The following is a 23,187-nucleotide window of genomic DNA, read 5'->3' as shown; positions in this document are numbered from 1 at the left end:
CACAAATGAAGTTTTGAATTCAGCTGGAAACATGTTTGAGCTGTTAAATAGTCATCTTAAAAAAAAAAAAGGAACGTTCTACCCACCTGCCTGAGAATCTTGAAAATTTACTAAGGGGATGCTTTAAAAACGAAATGTGAATAAATTAAATCATCGAACAGAGCCTCCACACTGGACAGAAAGTTCAGGGATACATGGAGGGATCAGAGATCATTATTGCCAACTGTGAAGGAATGTCAGCCTTAAAATGGCTACGGTGATACATTATTTATTTACCTACTGCATTTCTATGCTTCCTCTAGTTTTTCATTTCAGATGCCAAGGAATCTGAGGCAGGGTTCTTGGAAAGTCACTTAATTTTTGTACCTTGTGACACTTAGCGGTATGCTGTCATTGATGCTGCTTTTGCAGCTTCACATTTTTATTATATGGAGGATTCTTACTTGTAATTCCTTTCTTTATTCCCAGTTCTGTGAGAGAGCCAGGGCAATTTCTCCGTCTGAGTGAGGAAGCCGAGACTATGAGGCTATTCTAAAATCACAAGTTAAGTCAAAAGTGAAGCTAAAACCCCTGTTATAATTCCTTCCACCTGTCGTATTGCTGGCTTTTAAAAATATGTAATAGTCTATGGATTGTTTTCCAAATATCAAATAAATAAATGCACAAATAAATGAAAGTCTAAACAAGAAAATAAAAAATTATTTAAGATCCCACCACCTAGAAATAACCACTGTCATTCTGTCATTGGCTGGCTCTGTTTTCTTGTCTTTAGTATTACTGGTATTATATGTGTATACAGATTTTTATCATGATTTTTGTTGTTTGGCTTGTTTTGCTTAAACTTAGATCAGGAGTATTTTTCAATGCTATTATAAAATCTTTGGAAATATAACTATGAAATGCTGCCGTGATACCATGTCATATGCATATTCCATAATCATTTAATCAGTGCCCTGTTGTCTGACAGTATCATGGATACTATCTTGTTTTTAATCCAGTACATAACAATGGAATGAAAAAGGTTATGTATAAATTTTCTTTTATATTTCTGGCTTTTTCCTTAGGACATATTCTTATGGGCCTGTAGGGTCAAAAGCCGTTACGTTTTTTAAGGCACTTGACATTTCTTAAATATTAAATCTCCCCCATTAAATTCAGGCGAAACTCAGACTGTGAAAGACAACTTCTCAATAGTAAGCACCAGGGTTCGCTCTACTGGAAATTCTCTTCTAGGAGAGGCAGGAACATATTCGATGGACAGTGGCTTGGTCTCACAAATTACACCCTACACAGAGATTGGTAATAATTTCTTTAATGGGCTTTGCTGTCTTACTTTTGCTCTCTGTGTCCCTGTTCTAAGATTCTGCTGTGACTTCCACAAAATTCTCCACTATGAGATTAAAAAGTGGGAATGAGAGGAATAATTAAAGTGTGGAAATCTGGTGAGAAGGCTGTGTTGTAGTTATCCTGGGCCTGCTGTCCTTTGCATCTATTCCTTCTGCCTGGAATGCTCAGTACAACCTTTTCGTTCAGTTACTTCAACTCATCTTCAAATAATCAGCCTAGTCCTTGCTTCCTCTGGGCAGCTTACTCTGTCCTCCTCCCCATTAAATCTCACTATAGTGGCTTCGTGGTACTTACTGCCTAGCTGTGGTGTTTATCACATTTTAAACCTTACATTTATTTGAAGACGTGCTTGGTTAGTATCTGCCTCACCTACTAGATCGTGAATTTCAGTCACATCTGATTGTTGCACATTATTGTGTCTTCAGTACTTGGCATGTAAAGGTTCAATAAATATTCGTTCACTTAATAAACGACTGAGTGAATGGATGAGTGAAGACAAGGCTATATCAGTATCAAAATAGAAGAAGTCAGGGGTCAGGGAACGTAGGGAGCAGGGAGGTGAGTGTGGTTCCAAAAGGGCAATATGAGGGATCCTTATGGTGATGGAAATATTCCCTAGCTTGACTGGGTCAGCGTCCATACCCTGACTTGGCAAGACGTGGGTAAAGTGTAGACGGGATCTCTCAACCGCATGTGAATCTACAGTTATTTCAAAATAAGGTTTAATTTAAAAAACAGAAGTGATGTTCAGTCTGTGGAAGTTGGCCTAAAACACTTGTCTGAACACTGAGTTAAAAGGTGAGGAAAGCTCCAAATTACTTAACATGGTTGCTGGTGGACTTGTCCACTACATGATGAGTATAAGGATGTTGGAGGAGCTGTTTCTGTCACTATGCTCCTCCTATAAATGTTTGGCTGGAGAAAACCCAGATGTACATTTTCTGAGACATACAGAGGGTATCAAATGGGAATGGAATGTTTAAGAGCTCTATCTTGTAAGGAGTAAAGAGCGGCCTTTTTGAGGATGCTAAACCATCTGTAGTCATGGTCTGGCTTTTCTAGCACTGTAACATATGAGCATGCCATTCAGTACTGTCTTTATATATCCTGCAGGAAAATATCTTCTCCTCATGCTTTTTCTGGTACTGATTTATAAGTTTATGATGGAAGTGACTGTTGCTAAGCCCTGGTCAGAATGTTCCCTGGGATCTACAAAAGCCAAGGTGTTTGCCTTTGGTTTACAGAGCAGAGAGAACTTTCAAGATGTCAGTGGTAGCTGAGCTCTGTTCCCTAAGGAGGGAAAAATTTATTGCAAAAATCCTTTACTTAGTGAGAAAGTAATTTGGCATCAGATAAAATAGGAGGGAGACCTTATCAATATTAGGGTCATATCAAGAGCTCATCTTCTGATCTTTCTTTAACGTATATATGTATATATTTTTAATAATCTTTCCTTATAAACACATTAGGTTTTTCTTTCTCTTCAGATTTGTTATAGTAGTTGTGGGAGGATTCCCTTTAGATTTGGTCAGTGTCTGGTTAGTATATAAATGTGCATGTTTCTTTTCTAAAGGACAAAGAAAATTTTGTCTTCAGTTCTTATAAACTACATTTCAAAGGCAAAATTTATTTGTATTTCTTACACAGTTCTTTGAGTATTTAAAAAATTTTTCTCCCAACTCATACCCTGCCTCTTCCTTTCTTCTGTTTTCTCTGATTACTATCCTCCCATAGAATTTGCAGAACAAAATAACTCTGCAGTAATAGGTTGTAACTGCTCAGTAATTGCAAGCACAGTGCTTGAGTGCTTCACGCAATGGGTTGGTACAAAAACAGGACCCCTTCAGGTCATCTCTGCTGGAGATATTTATCATCAGAGAGATGCAAATACAGTCATCTGGAAAATGCTTTTTTAAAAATTAATTCAAAGGATGTTGCGTAAGAGTGGCCAAAATCTCATGATCCACAAAGCTGCTAGCAATGAGAATAACGGAATACAGAACACACAGAAGCAGCACTCGATTGATGCTAAAATGAAGGAAGGTTTTTGGGAAGGAGGCTGAAGAGCACAGGGTAAGTCAGTTCTTGTTTGACAATCTGATTACTAAGAAATAAGAGAGAGTAAACAGCCTACTGGATTAAAGGTCTGGTGGGAACCAGTAAGCTGCTCTCTGAGCACAGTTGCCAGGGTGATAATAAAACCATTGAGATGTGCAGAGAGATGGACATGGATCTTCTAGCAGGAGAAACAGCAAGGAAAATGGAAGTGAGCGTTGGCAAATATTTTCCTGCAAACTTGCAGAAGCTCTGTTCTTTGCAAATAATGGGTAAGGTGTTAGTCTTTATAAAGCTGCACTCAAGGCAAATTTTATTTTCCTTGTATAATGAGGTATCGTAAAAGATGTTACTGGAAAACAAAACATCACTGAGAAAAGGACTTGAAAAACTTGAGGTGGGTAAGACTTCAGAGATAAGTTATCTACACTTCTTGAAAATCTCCGGAATTAATGATGCTAAGTCCACACTACCAAATATTTAGAATGACTATAGGTCAGTTGAGTTATCCAGTCTGAGAATAAAGGAAATCAGAAAATAGTTTGAGATGAATGAAAATGAAAACACAACATACCAAAACTTACAGGCTGCAGTTAAAGCAGTACTTATGGGGAAATGTATAACCGTTGATGACTGTAGTTTTTAAAAAGGATATAGATATCAAATTAGTAACCTAAACTTTCATCTTAAGAAACTAGGAAATGAAGAGCAATGTAACTCAAAGCAGCAAGTAAGATTAGAGCAGAAATAGATTAAAGAGCAAATAGAAAAATGATAGAGGAAGTCATTCAGTAAATATAGTTGAGCATGTTTATGTGCCAGGCATTGTGCTAGGTATAGCTAACACCACGTCTTTCTCATCCCCTTGTCTGTGGGTTCCTCGTGGGAAAGAGTTTGAGTGAATCGCCTTTGTGACCTCTACAGTGGTTTTTAGGTAGTACTCAATGAATGTGGCCCATCTGACTGAAAGATTAGTACTCACTCATCCTTATTTCTATCAACAATACTCAGAGGTTGCTACAGTTCATTATGCCTGTTTGTGTAATAATATCACTAGCTAGAAATTACTGAATACTTTCCAAGAGACAGACTCTACCGTAATCACTGATGTTCACAGAAATTTTGAAAAAAGTATGAATATCAGCCCTTTTTATAAATGAGGAAACAATGTTGAATTGTAGGTCACAGATAGTAATATGTGGTGGAGATGAGATTGGAGCTGAAGCCTGCAGTACTCTTCCCACCACACCATGGTGAGTACTAAAGGAAAGTGTCACTTGAATTGGACCGAATATTATGGAAAACAAGGTACTAAGGATTCCATGTCCCAGTGTGCTAAACGACATGACCTCTGAGAACAGCTGCCCAGGTAGGCACAGCTGTCCAAGAGGGGTGCCTGGGAATGTCGTCCTACGGTAGCTGCTGCCTTTCATGGAAAGTGAGCTTTCAGATTTCAACGCTGAGAGCTATGTAAGGCCTTCCAAAATTGATTTTTTTCCTATGATGGCTTTTGTACTCTTTAACAACCCAGGCTTATTTTTTGATTGAACTAGACCCTAGTAATTTCCAGACTAAATGGATTTCAGAAGTTCCAAAAAGCTGAACTGTTTGAAAACTACACAGCCTACATGCGGCCACAGAGGGAATCTTCCTCTTGAGCCAACTGCATTCTGAATATTGAAAGTCATTTTTACAGCTAATGCAGTTTTTCCAGATGGATTCTTTTTCAGATTTGGTCGACATTACCAGAAATATAAGTTCTTCTTATTAAAAAAAAAAACCCATTTCTTTGAGTTTGAAATAAATCAAAGTTAGAAATAGTGTTCTGTGAGTGGAAATGTGAATTAAGATGCCTCTAACGTCACTTGTTCCTGATGCAGTTTTCCCTGAGGATGTTGTCAGCAATGCACTGTGATTGTGTTGAGAAGGAAAAAGAGCTACTTTGTAAGGCTTAGTAATCTCTCCAGAATTAATTCCATAAGGGACAGTCAGTACATCCATTTTGGCTAATAACCACAGTCTATGGTAGTTATCCGAAGTAAGCACCCTTTCCACCTGGAAGACAAATTTGAAAGCTAAATTCTTGCTTTTATCTTGGAGATGTCTCATTTTGTGGTGTCCCTGTGATTTAATTGTCAAGCGTCTGTGTTGCAAAGTTTTGTTTTTAACTTCTTAATTGAGGCATAACATGTATATAGTTAAGCATATAACTCTTCTGTGAACAATCCAGTAAATGTTTCCATATGTATACATCTGTGTAACCACCATCAAGACCAAGATACAGAACATTTCCAGCACCCCCAGAAAGCTCCATTGTGCCGCCTTTTAGCCAATAACCTCTTCAGAGGTAACCGTATTCTGACTTCTATCACTATATATTTGTTTTGCCTGTCCTTAAGCTTTGTAACCATAGAATCATGAATGTGTATTCCTTTGTTTCCAGTTTGTTTTGTTCAACGTTATTTCTGTGAGATTCATCCATGTTGCATGTAGCACTAGTTTATTCTATTTTGTTCTGTGTAGTATTCCATTGTACCACATTTCCTTTTAAGCATCATAGCCAAGATGACCATACATTTACTCAGTGTGATAGGCAAAGAACCTATCTGTCACTGCTAGAGGAAGATACATTAAATTTTTAAAAATCCTATGGTCTTATCTCACCCTACAGAGAGAGACAGAGAGAGAGAGTGAGCAAGAGAGAACATCATCTAGCCAGAAAAACTTCATCTCACATCGGCAGACAAGTCAGCCCTTTATTGGGTCTGAGCAGTTTCACTTTTCAACTGCCTCTACAATGGTTTGCAATATTCAGGGATTCCTAATAAGAAGGTAGTATTGGTAATTGACGAGCGTGGAAGAAAACACTGCCTTTTTGGCTCATAATCAGTAAAACGTATTTAGTCGTTGAAACATCATTGGCAGCTTCAAAAAGAGGCAGTTTCTAGGAGCAGTACACTTGGGACAAGTGTTGATGGTGTGGAAGCCTGAGTCATGTTGACACTCAGTAGATATCAGTACGTGGAGTGTACTTAGTGCACTCAATACGTGAGTATATGAGGACCAGGAAGAAAGAGGCTCTATAGCTAGAGCCCATAGACATGAAAGAGCAGAACAAAGTGAGATGGGTGAAGAGGTTTAATGGAATAAAACCTGAGACTGGGGTGATTTTATATAGAGCTACGATAGTATGGTGTATCTGAACACGTATCACAGTTACAAGGGGGTGGAGATGAATAGAGAAATGGGAGCCTAGATCGTCTTCTAGCATTTGAGACTGTTTTATGATCTTGTAGGGGAGTGAGGCATTCTGAGGTCATTACAGCATAAAGTGTACAAAACTCCAGACCTTATCAGTGCATTGTCTTGAGCCAGCCATCATGATAGTCATGCTAACTAGAAGCAGAGAGGCATTTGATAAAATAGTAAAAAAGGAGAATGATGTAGAATTCATATATCATGAAAGAAAGAGCTTGAGGTGAGAACATGACTTATAAACTCTTTCAGCTTCACCATTCCAGTTATATCATTAAAATAAATAAGTATTTTGTCTACAATTCATTCATTCATTCAACTAGTTTTTGTTGAGCTCCTCCCATGTGCCAGGATACGGGAAGAGACTTATAGGTACCAATGCCCATTGTCAATGACCACACTCTGAATCAGCATCTTAGCTATTTTCCAAGGACATTTTATCCTACATCTGTTTTTGCTGCCTGTACTTTCAAGTCTGTGACTATATTTACAGTTTTCTTTTTGCCTTTGACATTTGCACTTCTCACCTCAATGCTTCAGTAACTCTCCATGCCCATTACATATCCTGCAGCTAATAGCTACGCTGCTTACCTAAGAAAAATAAAAGAAAAATAAAAGAACCTTGATATTGAGCTGCATGAGCTGCTTGTAAATTTCGGAGATTAATCCTTTGTCGGTTGCTTCATTTGCAAATATTTTCTCCCATTCTGAGGGTTGTCTTTTGGTCTTGTTTATGGTTTCCTTTGCTGTGCAAAAGCTTTGAAGTTTCATTAGGTCCCATTTGCACATATATACAATGGAATATTACTCAGCCATAAAAAGAAACGAAATTGAGCTATTTGTAATGAGGTGGATAGACCTAGAGTCTGTCATACAGAGTGAAGTAAGTCAGAAAGAAAAAGACAATTACCGTATGCTAACACATATATATGGAATTTAAGAAAAAAAAATGTCATGAAGAACCTAGGGGTAAGACAGGAATAAAGACGCAGACCTACTGGAGAACGGACTTGAGGATATGGGGAGGGGGAAGGGTGAGCTGTGACAGGGCGAGAGAGAGTCATGGACATATACACACTAACAAACGTAGTAAGGTAGATAGCTAGTGGGAAGCAGCCGCATGGCACAGGGATATTGGCTCGGTGCTTTGTGACAGCCTGGAGGGGTGGGATAGGGAGGGTGGGAGGGAGGGAGACGCAAGAGGGAAGACATATGGGAACATATGTTTATGTATGACTGATTCACTTTGTTATAAAGCAGAAACTAACACACCATTGTAAAGCAATTATACCCCAATAAAGATGTTAAAAAAAAAAAAAAAAAAAGAACCTTGAGTTGGGAATTTGTTGAGAACTACGAGCCAAAAGCTCCTACATCCTGACTGTGCATTTTCTGAGCATGGTTTACAAAGGAAAAGCATCTGGGTTTGCTTGGGTGTGGACGGAAGAGAAAAGTAGGCATCTGCTGGTACTTGGGGTGTCTATAATGAAGTTCCTTCAGTGTCAGGTACCCCTACTATAAGAGGGAGGGGAATTTGTTTTCCTTCATCCTTTAGCCTCAGATGGTCTGAGAAATGTATCGATTGTGCAAGTTGCTCAGTGCTCAGGACAGGAAATGCAATAAGAAATGTCATTCAGACGCTGAATTGCATTCATTTTGGGTTGAGAAAGAAGGTCCAAGGAGGAGGAATGGAGAAGATATAATGGACTGATAAAACAAATCTGGAAGGAGAGAAAACATTTGACCCTAGCTGAGGTTACAATGTTACAACAGGACTCTTGTTTTTTGAGCACTTACTACTTGTCAGACCCTGTGCAGCTCCCAGGGCTTGCAGTATCTGATTTAAGCTTTCTGGCAATCTGACCAGGTGTCTACTATTAATTTTATCATATTAAGAAGAGGAGACTGAAAATCAGATACTTTCTGTAAATCACAGAGCTTATACACAGCAGATCTGGGATTTGAACTCTGGCCTGAGTGACCCCAGAAGCCATGAATTTAACCAAGTGGCATGCTGTCCCCATCTCTATATGTAGGTTGAGATAAGGGAAGCGGTATAGGACAGAATGCTTTTCATTAGGAGGTGAAGGTAATCAGAGGCAGAGGTACCTGCACGTTTGGAGACAGAGAATTGGAAGGATGAATCCTCAAGTTTTATAAAAACTTGCAGGCTCTCTGCAAACCTCTGAATACTCTAGTGCATCAGGTAGCTCTATACTTGGAGCGGTGGGTATCACTGCCAGTCAAACCTGGATATGTCCTTCTATACGGAAACCTGATTTTCTTGTCTTCATTCATCAACCACTCTGAAGCTAAACCAGGACCTCCACAACTGGAAAAGCTCGCTAACCTTCTACGAGCTGTCTCCTTATGATGTCTCATCTGCATCTCACCATGCTGCTGTGAAGTACGATGCAGATGTAATTACTCCATTTTCATAGATGAGGAGTCTGAGCCATAGGAAACTACATGGAATTGGACTAGCTGGGTCCCTGCCCCCTCCCTGTTCTCCAGGCTGGTTCCGTTGTTTGTGCTTCAGTCTGTGTAACCCGGCCAAAGAACCAGTGCCAATGCTTGTCAGAATTTAAATTAAATTTCAGAGGGTTCACAGGCTTGATTTCTTCTTCTCTTGTTTTTTTTTTTTCCCTTTTTAGGAAAATGGTCTCAGAGACTTGATGTATTCGGTCGCTTCGAGTCCTTCCTACTCCAGAGCCAATTCCACAAGCTGTTTCTGGGAAATGCAGGGAGCAGAGCCTCACCCAGACCCGCTGAAGCCTGAAGGGTGGCAGAACAACCAAGGGCCTCCCTAGTGATTCTGGAATCATGAAGACTGCACAGCCTTCCCTACTGACTCCATCCATGCTAGTGGGGCTAGAGTCATGTCTTGCTTACTAAAAAGCATGAGCTCTTCATTATGCCAGGCATTATGCTGTGTGCCGGGGATTTAGAGGTAAATGAAACTCTGTCCTTACCTTCAAGGCTATCATAGCTCAGGCAAAGTGTGTTTGGGGGATAAGCCTAACAGCCTACCCTTAATAAGCCATGGTTAAGCATGAGACCAATTGCATGAATAACGTGTTACAGGATTTCTGAGGAAGAAAGAATTGATTGTGCTTTGGGTAAGGAGAATGAAGGGGGGAGGCTGTTTGAGTTGGGCTTTGGGGCACGAGGAGTGTTTTACAGCAGAGGCAGCATTATGAGCAAAAGTGAGAAAACATAGGAATAGTTTGAAAATGATAATTCCAAAGAGGGTTCTGTGATTTTAATTACTTCCTTAAAGCCGTATTCATTTACTTGTTTATTCAGCAGATATTTGCTGGGTTGCTACCTGTGCCAGGGCCTGGCTAAGCTCTAAGGATGCAGCAGTGACTAGGACCAGCCAGATCCCCGCCCTGTGGAAGATGAAAGTCTCATGGAGGAAGGCAAAAGCTAATCAGCTAATTACACAGGTATTTCTTTGGTAACAGTAATGACAAGTAGAAGTAAAAGGGTACCAAAAATGTGCCTAAAAAGGGGCTAGAGCTTGTCATTGGAAAGTGAGGAGGCCGTCAGGATGGGCTTCTTTAAGGAAGTACTATTTAAGTTGGAATCCAGAAGATGATGAGGAGTTAGTTAAGTGAACGGGAAAAGCATTCCGGACGTAGGAAGTCGTTATGGGCTGATCTGTGTCCCTCTCTCTGATTCATATGTTGAAGGCCTAGACCCCAGTACCTCAGCATGTGACTGGATTTGGACATAGAGACTTTAAAGGGGTGAATAAGTTAAAATGAGGCCACTAGAATGAACACTAATCCAATGTGACAGGTGTTATTCTAAGAAGAGGAAATTATGATACACAAAAAGATACCAGGGGTGCAGGCTCACAGATCATGTGAGACAGTCACTTGCAAGCCAAGGAGAGAGGCCTCAGGAAATCAACACTGCCAACACCTTGATATTGGACTTATAGCCCCCAGAACTGTGAGACAAATTTCTGTTGCTTAAGCCACTCAGTGGGTGGTATTTTGTTTTGGCAGTCCTAGCAACTAATACAGGAGTAGGGTATGCTGAAGCCCTAGGGTGTGTGGGGCTCTGTTTGAGGACTGGAAAGGTGGCAGCTGTGGCTGATGACAATTTTGGTTTTGACTTGGTTAAGTCTGTCCCCTGTCCCTGGAACTTGGCATTCTCTCCTTGTAAGACAAAGGTCCTGGATTGATTGACCATCTCTGAGGTTCCTCCTGGGTCTGTGATGCTCTAAATTCAGTGCATGAATCCTTATAATAATCCTAGGACCCTAGGGAATAAATGGGCAAGATGATTATTTGAGAGCCTTTCAAAACATTCATTTTTCCTTTCAGCTTTATTGAGGTATAATTGACAAATAAAATTATATACTTTCAAGTGTACAATGTGATGATTTAACATACATAAATTTTGTGAAATGCTTATCACAATCAGGTTAATTATCATATCCATCATCTCACATAGTTACTTCCACCCTTTTGTGTGTGTGTGTGTTGAGAACACTTAATATCTGCTCTTTTAGCAATTTTAAGTATGTATTATTATTAACTATAATCACCATGCTGTACATTAGATCCCCAGAACTTATTCCTCTTTTTTTTTTTAAAAAAAAAAGAAGATGTTGGGAGTAGGAGTTTAGTAATTAATTAATTTATTTTTGCTGTGTTGGGTGTTCGTTTCTGTGCGAGGGCTTTCTCTAATTGTGGCAAGCGGGGGCCACTCACTATCGCAGCCTCTCTTGTTGAGGAGCACAGGCTCCAGACGCGCAGGCTCCGTAGTTGTGGCTCACGGGCCCAGCCGCTCTGCGGCATGTGGGATCCTCCCAGACCAGGGCTCGAACCCGTGTCCCCTGCATTAGCAGGCAGATTCTCAACCACTGCGCCACCAGGGAAGCCCCCTTATTCCTCTTATAACTGAAAGATTGGACCCTTTGAGCAGCCTCTTCCCCAACCTCTAGCCCCTGGTAACCACCATTTTATTCTCTACTCTCCGTTTCTATGAGTTTGACCTTCTTTTTTATTTTGGATTACACATATAAGTGAGATCATAGAATGTTTGTCTTTTTCTCTCTGGCTTATTTTGCTTAGCATGATGTCCTCTTGGTTCATCCATTTTGTTGCAAATGGCAAGATTTCCTTCTTTATCATGGCTGAATAATATTCCATTCTCTCTCTTTCTGTTCACATTACATCTTCTTTACCCATTCATCCATTGATGGACACTTGGGTTACCTATCTCTTGGCTATTGTGAATGATGCTTCAGTGAACATGGGAGTGCAGATATCTCTTTGAGATACTGATTTCATTTTCTTCAGGAATATACCCACAAGTGGGATTACTGGATCAAATGATGGTGTCATTTAAAAATTTTTGAGCAAACTTTATACTGTTTTCCATAAAGGCTGTACCAATTTACATCCACATCAACAGTGCAAAAAGTTTCCCTTTTCTTCACATCCTTGGCAACACTTATCTTTTGTCTTTTTTATAAGAGCCGTCCTAACAGATGTGAGGTGATAACTCATTGTGGTTTTGATTTGCATTTCCCTGATGATTAGTGATGTCGAGCACCTTTTCATGTATGTGTTAGCCATTTGATGTCTTCTTTTGGAAAAAGTCTACTTGGGTCCTTTGCCCATTTTTATATTGAATTATTTTGTTTGTTTGCTGTTGAGTTGTATAAGTTTATTATATATTTTGGATATTAACCCATTATTAGATGTATGGTTTGAATATATTTTCTCCTATTCCAGAGGTTAGCTTTCCATTTTGTCAATTATTTCCTTTGCTGTGCACAAGCTTTTAGTTGGTTGTAGTCCCACTTATTTTTCTTTTTGTTGCCTGTGATTTTGGTATCATATCCAAAAAAATTATTTCCATGGCCTATGTCAAGGAACTTTTTTCCTATGTTTTCTTCTAAGAGTTTTCAATTTCAGGTCTTATACAGTAGTCCCCCGTTATCCATGGGGGATGCCTTTTAAGATCCCCAGTGGATGTCTAAAACCATGGATAATATCAAACCCTGTATATGCTACATTTCTTCCTATACATAGATGCCTATAATAAAGTTTAATTTATAAATTAGGCACAGTAAGAGATTAACAATAATAATAATAATAAAATAGAACAATTATAACAATATACTGTGATAAATGTTATGTGAATGGGATCTCTCTCTCGCAAAATGTCTTATTGTATGATACTCCTCTTCTTCTTGTGATGATGTGGAATGATAAAATGCCTATGTGATAAGATAAAATGAGATGAATTACATAGGCATTGTGACACGGTGTTGGGCTGGCTACTGTTGACCTTCTGACAATATGTCTTTGGATGTTTTTCGATCATTGAGCCATGATGATGTTGATGGTTGGATGCCAGGAGGAGACCGTGTAGATGGTTGCGGATCCCAGGTAGGATGGATCAAGATAGCATGAGATTTTATAATGCTACTCAGAAGAGCATGCAATTTAGAACTTATGAATTGTTTATTTCTGGAATTTTCCATTTAATATTTTCAGACTGCGGTTGACTGTTGGTAACTGAAACTATAGAAAGCAAGACCATGGATGGGGAAGACTACTGTGTTTAAATCTTTAATCCATTTCAAATTAATTTTTGTGAGTGGTGTAAGATAGTGGTCTAATGCCATTATTTTGTATGTGGATATCCCGTTTTCTCAACACCATTTATTGAAGAGACCATCCTTTCCCTATTATATGTTCTTGGCACCCTTGTCCAAGAGTAGTTCACCATTTATGTGTGGCTTTTTTCCTGGGCTCTGTATTCTGTTATATTGCTCTGTGTATCTGGTTTTATGCCAGTACTATACTGTTTTGATTACTATAGCTTTGTAATATAGTTTAAAGTCAGAACATGTAATGCATCCACGTTTGTTCTTTCTCAAGACTGCTTTGGCTCTTTGGAGTCTTTTCTAGTTCCATACAAATTTTAGGATAGTTTTTTCTATGTCTGTGAAAATATCAATGGAATTTTGATAGGGCTTGAATTGAATCTTTATATTGCTTTGAGTAGTATGGACATTTTAACAATGTTAATTCTTCTAGTCCATGAATATGGGAATATCTTTCTATTATTTATGTCTTCTTCAGTTTCTTTCATCAGTATCTTAATAGTTTTCAGTGTTCAGATCTTTCACCTTCTTGGTGAAAGAACATTTATTTCTAAGTAGTTTATTGTTTTTGATACTATAGTAAATGGATTATTTTCTTAATTTCTCTTTCTGATAGTTCATTGTTATTGTATAGAAATGCACGTGATTTGTGTGTATTGATTTTGTATCCTACAACTTTGTTAAATTCACTTATTAGTTCTAACAGTTTTTTGGTAGAGTCATTAGGGTTTTATATACATAAAATTATGTCATCTGCAAACAGAGACAATTTTACTTCTTCCTTTTCAGTTTGGTTGCCTTTTATTTTCTTGCCTAATTGCTCTGGCTGGGACTTCCAGTACTGTGTTGAATAGAAGTGGCAATAGTGGTCATCCTCGTCTTGTTCCTGATCTCAGAGGAAAATATTTCAGCTTTTCATCATTAAGTATGATGTCAGCTGTGGGCTTACCATATTTGGCCTTTATTATGTTGAGGTACATTTCTTCTATATCTCATTTATAGAGAATTTTTATCATGAAAAGAAGTTAAATTTTATCAAATGTTTTTTCAGCATCTGTTGAGATGCTTGTAAGTTTTATCTTTCATTCTATTAATGTGGCATATTACATTTATTGACTTACGTATGTTGCATCCCTAGGATAAATACAACTTAATCATGATTATGATCTGTTTAATGTGCTGTTGAATTCTATTCGTTATCTTGTCTTTGATAACTGATTTCTGGAGCCCTGGCTTAGTGTTATTTCATCTGGCTTCTGGTATCTTGGATGTCAAAAGAGGTGTTGATACTTTTCCCTCCAAAAATAATAATAAGTAACATGAATTGAGTGTAAACCATGTTCTGGGCACTGTACAGAATGTGTTACATCCATCTTATCCCTTTTAAATGAGGAGATTGAGGTACCAGGGGTTTAAGTAACTTGCCCAAGTTTCCACATTTACATGTAGAGGAGCAGGAACTTGCCTCTAGCAGCCTGTCTCTACACACCATATTTTTAACCTCTATTATATACTGCCTCCTGTGTAATTATGGTATCTATGTTGTAGGGATGTGTGAGGACTAAAAGAGATACTGCATACGCTGATGTGTGTACACAGGAGGCACATATTGTATTATTATTATTAAGGAGAGAACACATATTGGCTCTAATCTGCAAGGCTCTACTATCATGCTTGATGTCTACATTCTAGCACAGAATAGCCAAACAGTGACAGATATGCGTGCGTTTACACTCCCATGTTTAAGAAGGATGGAAGAATGTGTGGCACTGGATTCTGAGGGGTTTAATAGGGACAGACCTTGAGGACTTTGTGGGGAGCTGGCTACTTAGCAAGACCGGCGACCAGGAGCTCCTGTTTCCATACACCTTCAGGAGGTCATTTTCTGGTCTTGCCTGGATCTTGTAGGCACAGGCCTGACCTCTGTCACTGCAGCCTGGCTTCCTAGTTTGTGCTTGGCTCAGGCAGACTCCCCAGGTGCCCTCCCAAACTCCCAATCACCTTTCCACTCTGTTAAAGTAACTTTGCTATGGGGAAAGAGACAGGCAGAGTTAAGCTATTCTCCAATGATGTCAAATAAATTGGCAAGGTATCCAGGGAGGGAAACTGGGTGACTGGAATAGTGGTATAAGAGATACTTTTCCCTGTATACCTTTTTAAGTCTTTTGGCTTTATATCCAGTGAATGTATTATTTATTCCCACAAAATGAAATTCAAAACTAATGCATAAATAAACAAATACATAAATCATGTTCCCTAGGTGGTTCTGCTGCACAACCAGGTTTGAGAATCACTGCATTAACTCATCATAGGGAGGAAAATAAACTCAAATTTCTTAGCCCATTTGTCAGTCTTCTAGTGTAGACATCTGCCTTGTATCCCCAGCACTTAATACAGGGCATGGATGAAGGGTACTCAATAAACATTTGCTGAATTTAAATCATTCTTCACCTGACCTCTACAGCAGACAGGTGAGTTGGTCTGATGTTCTGTGTGTGTATCTTTACATGCCACCTGTAACAAGGGCCACATCATCATGGCCTGCGTGAAAAACTCTGATTTCCAAATATCTAGCACTAAAATGCATTTCACTGGGTAGCCCCAAGGAACAGTGGGTCTCCTGCTCTTATCCTGTTCTTTCAAAATTGTGGTCTTTCAAGGTAAATTTGGAAAGAGCCTCAGGGCAAAAGTCAGAACTCTGTGTTTACAGGGAGTAATGCAAGCTTGGGCGCATCTCCATGGAGGAGGGCACATCTTGACCCAGCCTATGAGAATGGCTAGGATTTCATAGTGCTGTCATGGGAAAGGTGGACTTGGGGGCTAATACACTGCAGGTGGAGATATGGAAATGGCAAAACATAGCATGGGGAAATGCTTCAAGTGGGAAAGTATGTGGGTGTTTATGGGAAAATGGGAGCAGCCAGCTATGGGAAAGGCGAACTAGGAGATGCAGGCTGGAGAAAGGAGTGGGCCAGATTGTGGGAGGCCTAATGCAAATAGTGTAAAAGTATTTGACATGATACACACACAGAGAAAATGATTAATTGTTATCTCATTAGAATTATTAAGATGTGGTTGAAGAAATAATGCAGATTATGGCCTTGTAGCTAAATTGGGCTGCTATTTTAAGCAAGAAATATACCACAAAGCTTGCTATAAAAGCAGACAGCACATGTGAAACTACACTCTCCAGAAAAGGAATGAGTCCCTGGGACAGATGCAGGCAGGTTTTGATGTTGAACCTGCTGAGAATAATGAGGAGAGAGGTAGTGAGTGGGAAGAATAAGATAATCATTCCTTAAAGAAAGGAATATAGAAGCAGAGTAAATAACTGTTTTCTCATCTCAGTGTAACAGGGAAAGAAAGGCTGAGATAGGTGATGATAAAAGGTGGCCCAAGATGAAATGGAGGATCAAGTGACAGAAATCGATTCCCCGGAAATTGTATATCCATTCTGGGCTCAGAGGCAGAGCCACCCTAGACTTTTGTTCCATATTCTCAGCTCAATAAATTCCTCTCCTTTTCCCTAAAGCACTTCTCACCGAGCCTTTGTTGGAAAGGATGGGGTGTGCTCTTCCATCTCGGTCTGAAAGCTGCCAGGCAGCCTGAGTGTGAGGCGTGTCAGCATGCCTCCCCACAGATGCCAAGGAACCCTAGACAACATGAAAGAGTCCAAATTAATGGAAGACAGAGCAAAATAAAGTACTCCATATGTGAGCCCTATTTGCCCACAAATGTTTTGAGGGAGGAAATAGGAAAGACATCAAGCAAAATGATCTTCTTTCAGAAGGTCAGTTTTATTCCTCTAGGAGAGCAAAGGAACCTGGGGAGTGTGGATCACAGTTATAAATTCCACCCCCAAACTGGGAACAGGTATTTGTTTTATAAGCTAAAAGGTCTTAAAATGTGGGAGTTACCTTTTGATACAACCTGATGCAGAATATCCCCTCCCTAATAAGTTTCAGGCCTTATAAATCAAGGCACATTCCTTAATAGGATTATTTTTTTCTCTTTCTCACTTTTAATGTTCAAATTCCTAATAACAGCTCTTTTCATGGGAGATGGGATGAATTTAGAAAAGATGTTCTTCAGAGACTAGATGGAGCCCACACCGTTTCCCTGTCAGGCTGAGTGAAATTTCCTCTTAGGCTGACACATAACTAGCTTACTCCAACTTGGTGTGTAAGGGGGCTATGGATGTAAATTTGCATGGAAAAAGGTCTAGGGCAAAATTAAAGATCAAGAGAGTCCATTTACTGTTGCAGCTGAAAGATCAGCCTCAGCAGGGCCAGTACAAGGTTGTGGTGAGTAAGGTGCCTAAGGCTAAAATTTAAGGAGGCACTCACTCTTAGGGTTATTTAAATATAGAGTAAGCCCCAGGAGCCTCCTTAAGTTTTGCCCCCCATGTGCCTCATTCTGGCCCCTGCCCAGAACCTCAGTGCTCTACTCACAAACACCCAGACATTTTATGTCTGCCTTGACAGTTTATGCAACTAGGTCACCATTTATCCAGTAGGTATGTTTCTAAATATTATTCACATATATTGAGAAGCTTGATCTGTTTCTTAGGATCTTCTACTGGCAAGGGCCCCAACCCTGTTACTTTTCTATTTACCTTATTGCTTCATGCAGAGAACCTTAAATGCACTGCAAGAAGTTAACATTGAATGAATTGGTAAAAGAAAAATAATCTTGGGGTGTTAATGGTCACCTCCCAAATTTACCTGTTTTACAATTTTGTTTTCCTGTTTGATCTTCTACAATTTGAGACCACCTGTGATAAATTTGGATTTTTGCAGTTAACTGTCCCTCCAACCAACCAGGAAGCTAAACAAAATAAGAGTTACTATGACTCATCTTACTGCCCATTCATCATGCATACATTCTAGGTCAAAGCTATATGCTGTATTTAAGGGTCTTACAGTACCCAATTGATCCCGTATTATTCTCAGGGTTGAATTCACTGGGAACCTACTATTAACCACCTGGAGAAATGAATTCTCACATTCTGTGGTCCTTGATTTAGCATCTTGCTAAATAAGGGCATCTATATCAATCTGGATAACAGGATTCAAATCATTTGGTTTTAATCTCTCTTTTTTTTTATATGTATCATGAGGTAAGTTTTGGCCAGTACAAGCCTGAATCCACAACAGTTTTAAGACTATGGCCAACAGAGGACATTTTCAGGTCATTTCATCCTAAGTATCAGAAAAGTTGTGTTATCTACATCATTCATTGCTGAATGCTATGGCAATATGATAACTGAATATCTAAGAGGGATACTTCTCACATGTACAGCTCTATCACTACCTTTTTTCTGACTGTTTCCATTGCTCTTATGCTTAGAAGGTCCTTTACTATTAAAAAACAAAATTCAACTGAGTAAATTTTAAAAATCATATTGGCTTTATTCAGTGATTCATGAATCAGGCAGCATTCAATCTAGCAGATAGAAAGAAGTTCCAAGGAGCTGTACAAAATGAAAGACTCTTATGGGCAGAGGGAGCAGGAACAAGGAAGTTACATTGGACAAAAAAACCGATTGGCTATATAGCAAGGTTATTTCCTTTAGGAGATGGTGGGGGTCTATTGGGCAGAGTACCTAACTAGTTCTGATTAGGTGATTCCTGATTGACTGGTTTAAAATGGCATTTCTGGGAGAGCTGAATCTTTAAGAGTTGGTTTGGTGATGTGGGGCCTAGCATAAGTGACTCCATTTTGGGCTTGTTGTCTTGTTTTAAAAAATTTCCCCCTGATCAGACTCTCAGCCTATCTGAGAGATGTGATTAAAAAGTTAAGGCGTGGGATTTCCCTGGTGGTCCAGGCAGGTTAAGAATCTGCCTTCCAATGCAGGGGATGCAGGTTTGATCCCTGGTTGGGGAACTAAGATCCCACGTGCCACAAGGCAACTAAGCCCACGCGCTGCAACTACTGAGCCCATGCCGTCTAGAGCCCACACGCCATGACTACTGAGCCTGAACGCTCTGGAGCCTGCATGCCACAACTAGAGAGCCCGAGCACCACAACTACTGATCCCATGCACTCTGGAGCCCACGCACTGCAACTACTGAGCCCATGCACTCTGGAGCCTATGAGCCACAACTAGAGAGAAGCCCGCCTGCCGCAATGAAGAGCCCATGCGCCAGAAAGAAAGATCCCACATGCCGCAACAAAGATCCCATGTGCCACAGTTAAGACCCAACTCAGCCAAATAAATAAATTAATTGATTTTAAAAAGTTAAGGCATTAGCTTACCACCTAAGCTACTCCCAGCTGCTACTCTGGAGTTCTCACAGGTTTTGCCGAGTCTTTGTGTGATATTCACAGGTCACAACATCGGGTTCACATTCTTTGTTAGTCATTGTTTGTTCCTTTTCTAAGGTTCTAGTCTTAGGAAGATCATTTTCTTGGTGGTTCCTATGTTCTAGATTTTGAGCTGTTTGTCTTTGGAAAGTTTTTCTTTCCCTCTGGGTACATCATTTCATTTAGCTTAGGGGAGAAGGTCTAAAGTAATTTCCCCTTAGACTCTGAATATCAGCTTCCTAATGGCCAACTTCTGACCATAGAGCTACTTATAAAAAATCCTTTCAAATATCTGGTCAGGTTTCAGCCAGAACAAATGCTAAATATTCCTGGAAGTACTGAACAACGCTTTGGACAGAGAGGCATCCCTGAAGAGGGTGCAAAGGAGACTTCTCTCCCAAGATTCAGAGCCATTCCCCAAAGATAGTCAAAAGAAAGAAAGACTTAGTTCCCCTGAGAGCTGGCAACAGGTGGTAGGACCCTCACTGCAAATGGAGAGCAACCCACATTTCTGTCTGGCCATATTTTTGGGCCTCCAACCTGATGGTTGAGCTGCCTGTGTATGCAAGAACCAACAACCGACATGTCTCAGGCAGGCAGAAAGCCAAGCTAAGTTCTCAGGATACAAAACAAGACAGATAAGAAGGAAAGAGCTGTCCCTGGGAGAGAAAGGATCAACAACCAATGGGTACCCCGAAACTGAATTCCCAAGAGTCTAAATTTGGAAAGGAAGGGACAACCTTTAATTTTACCTTTCTCTCTCAACTGGGTACTACAAAGATCCGTGAGAGCTGACTCTGGTAAGATTTCTCACGCTTCACTGGCTTTTGCCACTTTCCCCAGGATCTTATCTGCAGGCTCCAGAGAGAGTGGGGTTTAAAGTAGAGAGTGTTGCCCCAGATTCTACCAGAATTTGTCACTTTTTACCACTAATTTTAATTTTGGTTTCCCCTTGGCTATTTAAGGGGATAACTGGTGCAGTTTAGCAGAAAATCCCTCAGAGTCCCATCAACCCTGGGAGGGGCCCATATGGGGTCACTGCTTCAAGGGAGATATGGGGGCATCTATAAGGATACTAACTTGGCAGACTTTTGTTTACAGTCTTGTGATCTCTTCAGAGTGGAGTGGCAGTTGAGCTAGAGGATTTGTAGACTGTGCGTACTCAGGGGAAGGAGGGTAGAAGGGAGCAGTAGGAGCCATGCCAGTCTTAACAGTCTTTTGTTTTAGGTACCACTTGGGTCTTTCATTTTCATTAGCCTTTTGCAATGAATTTTTCAATGAAGCTAGTTTGGAATTTTGAAACATTTTTGGAGGCTTTTGCATGCCCAAAATAATTTGTTTTGATTTGGGAAACTTGCTTTCAAGTGTACCTCTTAAATGAACGATCTTGTTTAATTGGAACATTCCCCGTAATGGCCATTGTCGTTCTAGGTTGTCCTAGTAAGATTTTGCCATTTTTGTAGATATCTACAGCTTCTGGGGCCACAGTTCTTAAATGTAAAGTAAGTAGGTGTGCCAGAAGGTGGCACATTCAGTTCTTTGAAACTAGAGGATCCCATTTCTTCAGCTAAGCTTTGGGTCTCTCAAAGCCAAATTAATACCTAAGAGGTATTAAATACAAGCAGATAGGGACAAACCACCAATGGCCACAAGATCTTCATGGTGTTGGCGTTTTTGTGGAAGAAGGAAACAACAGGGCAGCATCTGATAGAAGTGAGACTGGGAGAACCCAGAACGGTCAATAGGTATTCACTGGAAAGCAAGGCAGGCTGATTTGAGAGCAGCAGCTGAAATGAGGAGGGGTGTTTCTTTCTCTAATACTGGATGAGTGCAAGGAGTCCACACTAAAAAGGTTTGAGGGAGCAGCAGTAGTCCAGCCCCTGTGAATTCTCAAAACCAGCCAGTCAGAGCTCCTATCAGGACAGGGTCCCAGGCTGAGGAATAACTGCTGGAAGTAGAATGAAAACTGAGCAGGACAGAGACAACAGGGACAAGGAAAGACAAACCAGGGAGGGGAAGAGCCAGGAAGCCTCAGGAAGTGAGCTGCCCTATTTTTTGAACATTACATCACAGCTGAAAAGGGTGCTCTGAGAAGTTTTAAACACTCTGCTGAACACGCCTCATTCTAAAAGTTCAGGAAACCAATTTCACACAAAAATCAGCAACAGAAGAATATGGAAGTCAAATCCATACCAAGTTATTATAAGATAAAAGAATAAGGAGCAGAATCTCATCCCTACAGACAATGAAAGCATGCCAGAAAGACATGCTCTCAAAATGGAATAAAACTATAACCTATTATTTTAAAACAAACTTAAAGAGACTAAGACAAAGATATAAGATATTAAAGAACAGTACAAATCAGAGTAAGAAAAACTCAGAAACGAGGTGGCAAAACTCGGGAAAAGACTAAAAGTAATAAAAAACCTTGTGGTCTTTTTATCAGCTTCCTTTTTTTTACCAAGTAACTAGAGAGATAATAGCTCTAAGGGCCAGTAGTGAGTATTGCATACATAGGTACGTATAGAACTAAAATGAAATGAGAGCTAAGGAGAGGTTGTAGTTTATAATTATATCAGTATTGTCATTCCAACACTGTCATATGTATCATGTGTGAAAAGAGAAATGAGTAATTATTAAATATTCTTATTCTGTCACCCCTGCTGTCCTTGAAAGCCAGGATTCTCAGTGTGAAAGAAAGGAGGCATATATATATATATATATATATATATATATATAATAAAATTATATATAATATAAAATTATATTATATATATATTATATATATAAATTATATTATATATTATATATATTATATTATATTATATATATTATATTTATATAAAATATAAAATTATATATAATATATATATTATATATTATATATATATTATAAATATATATATTATATATATTATATATATATATATAAAAGGTTAAGTAAAAGTTCTGCAGGCTTAAGTTTGAATTGTAAGCAGCAAAATGAACTCATGAAGTCCTGTGTGTGTGTGTGTGTGTGTGTGTGTGTGTGTGTGTGTGTGTGTGCGTGTTTCCTAGTTCTGTGTACTAATGAAAAAGCCTAGAGATAATGACCAACCCAGTAGCAATGAGTTAGTACCCAGACTGTGGTCTTGAAATAAAATGTTTTCCTAAAAGTAACTTGGGCTTCATAAAGAAATAGCTGATTCTAGGTCTGGGGCAGGAAAGCTGAGATGGGCATGGAATATCTTGTCCCACGCCCAGAGGGGACTGCTTGGAAGCTACCAAATCCTCCTTGGGTCATGACAAAAGGACTCTCCCAGTCAACTTAAAGAGGCTCCCACTGGATAAAGGTGGGACAAATTGTGTTTCAATAATGATAAAAATCACAGTGGGTGAAGCCCAATCAATATGTTTAAACCCATGAGTTTATAGCATTACAAAATTAATCACCTTCAGAGAATGACAGAAAACTACTTCATTGTCTTGAAAACCTGTACATAAATGAAAAGGACCAAGCATCTTCCTACCTTTCCTATATGAACTGTACCACAAGTAGTCAAAGAGTAGAAGAGGACAAGTGTCTCTTTATAAAATATTCCAACAAA

General features: G+C 39.4%; 1 long non-coding RNA gene across 1 annotated transcript in view; it reads left to right on the top strand.

Annotated features, from left to right (window-relative positions):
* The first annotated feature begins 9,237 nt into the window (after positions 1 to 9,237).
* LOC125963818 (uncharacterized) overlaps positions 9,238 to 23,187 on the top strand; it is a 90,272-nt gene continuing 76,322 nt past the window's right edge. The window contains exons 1-2 of the long non-coding RNA XR_007476232.1: positions 9,238 to 9,607; positions 9,964 to 10,106. This is a non-coding gene — a long non-coding RNA (uncharacterized LOC125963818). The remainder of the gene's footprint in view (positions 9,608 to 9,963; positions 10,107 to 23,187) is intronic.

This window comes from Orcinus orca, chromosome 3 (genome assembly GCF_937001465.1).
Source record: "Orcinus orca chromosome 3, mOrcOrc1.1, whole genome shotgun sequence".
Taxonomy (NCBI): domain Eukaryota; kingdom Metazoa; phylum Chordata; class Mammalia; order Artiodactyla; family Delphinidae; genus Orcinus; species Orcinus orca.
The sequence above is the reverse complement of the archived record's forward strand: the minus strand, read 5'-3'. Positions and strand labels throughout refer to the sequence as shown.